Source organism: Papaver somniferum, chromosome 2, assembly GCF_003573695.1.
Source record: "Papaver somniferum cultivar HN1 chromosome 2, ASM357369v1, whole genome shotgun sequence".
In the NCBI taxonomy this organism is placed as follows: domain Eukaryota; kingdom Viridiplantae; phylum Streptophyta; class Magnoliopsida; order Ranunculales; family Papaveraceae; genus Papaver; species Papaver somniferum.
The window spans coordinates 201,996,031-201,998,067 of record NC_039359.1 but is presented as its reverse complement, the minus strand read 5'-3'; the positions used below and the strand labels follow the sequence as shown (position 1 = coordinate 201,998,067).

Sequence of the window (2,037 nt, the reverse complement as noted above, 5' to 3'; positions counted from 1 at the left end):
AGGTAGATTTGTTAAAGAGAAACCTAGTAGTTCTAAGCGTCTCGATTACCCTAATCTAGAGAGTACGACTTTTGAAGAGTCTGTTTTTGAACGTCCTTTGACTGAGGAGAGAATCCTTGTTGCTCCGATAGCGCCAGAAATGGCAACTTTGAAAGCTTTGTTGAATCCAACTAGGACTACTCGCCCCTCATGTATCAGGTTAGCTGAGACGGAAGCAACTTATGAACTTAAACCTGGGACCTTACAGCTGCTCCCAATATTTTTAGGAAAAGAAAATGAAAACCCCTATTTCCATGTTAGGGACTTTGAGGAAATTTGTAGTACCCTCAGGATTAGAAACCTAGATGATGATTCTTTGAAACTTAGGTTATTCCCTTTTTCTCTGAAAGATAAAGCTAAATCGTGGCTATATAGTTTGGCTTCCGGGTCAATCGATACGTATGAACAACTTACATCTTCCTTTTTGAACAAGTTTTTCCCTAGGCACAAAACATCGTCTATTAGGACACAAATCTGCACGTTTTCTCAACAGGAGGGAGAAACTTTGTATAGGTATTTGGAAAGGTTCAATGATTTATTATCCCAATGTCCTCATCATGGTTTAGAGAAGGTTAGGTTAGTTCAGATCCTTTATGAGGGTTTAGATTATCCCACCACAACCACAGTAGAATCTATGTGTACTTGTGGATTTGAGAACCAAACAGTTGATGACGCGATGACATATTTGCATGAAGTCGCCGAAAAGACCCAACAATGGGAAAGTAGTAGGGGACCCCAGAAAACAATTCTTCTCGGCAGAGGAAATGTTAATAGGGTAGAAGGAGGATATGAATCAGATGCCAAAATTGCTGCTATAGTGAAAAGGTTAGAAGCTTTAGAAGCGGGTAACACTAGTGGTAGAGTGGAGCCTTTTTGGGAAGGCCAGAATAATGAAGAGCAAGCCAATGCTCTATATAATAACAATAGGTTTGATAATCGTCAGAAGTTTGACCCATATTCCCTATAATCCTGGTTGGACAAACCATCCGAACTTTTCATGGTCTAAGGTCCAGAGTCAGGGTCAGTCTAATAATTCTAACGCTCCCCCAGGTTTTGGTTACACTAGGAATACATCAGGCCCAGAAAATAAAACGACTAGCTTAGAGGAATCTATTAAGATGTTAGCAAAAACTCAGGAAATGTTAGCACAGAGCCATGTTAGTTTTCAACAGGAAACTAAGTAGAATTTTCAAACTAATGCTCAGAGCCTTGCTAAGTTAGAACTTCAAGTCGGCCAAATAGCTAAGACCTTAAGTGAGAGAGATAATGGTAGGTTCCCTAGTCAGACTAATCCCAATCCTGGAGGAGTTCATGAAGTAGGTACAAAACAATCGAATCAATTGAATGCTATTAGAACCCTTAGGAGTAGTAGAATAGTAGACAATCAGGTAACCATGCCCGATAGTGAACATACTGTAGTTCACCCCTCAGGAAAACTAGCTAAGGAAACTGATAATTCTAATGATGCCAACTCAGTTCCTGAGAGGTCTGATTCTGTGCCTAGAGACCCATTTCCTCAGCTATTAGTACCAACAAAGAAGGAATCGAACTTTAATGACATATTGGAGGTTTTTAAGCAAGTTACCATAAACCTTCCTTTATTAGATGCAATTAGGCAAATTCCTGCTTATGCCAAGTTCCTTAAGGATATGTGTACGCGAAAGCGAAAACTTAGCGTCCATAAGAAAGCCTTTTTATCTAGTCACGTAAGTTCGATTATTCAAAACACTACAACTCCAAAGTACAAATACCCAGGTTCCCCTACCATTGCTTGTACAATAGGTAAACGCCGGGTAGAAAAAGATTTACTTGACTTAGGAGCCAGTGTGAACCTACTTCCGTACCATGTGTACTTACAACCAGGACTTGGTGAAATGAAATCCACTCAGATAACACTGCAGTTAGCTGATAGGTCTGTTAAAATTCCTCGAGGTGTTATTGAGGATGTCCTTATTGAGGTCGAAAAGTTTATCTATCTAGTGGATTTCGTGGTCCTAG

At 39.9% G+C, this 2,037-nt stretch overlaps 1 pseudogene; it reads right to left on the bottom strand.

Moving 5' to 3' along the window:
• Positions 1-503: 503 nt before the first annotated feature.
• LOC113354589 lies at positions 504-603 on the bottom strand (annotated as a pseudogene).
• Positions 604-2,037: the final 1,434 nt, after the last annotated feature.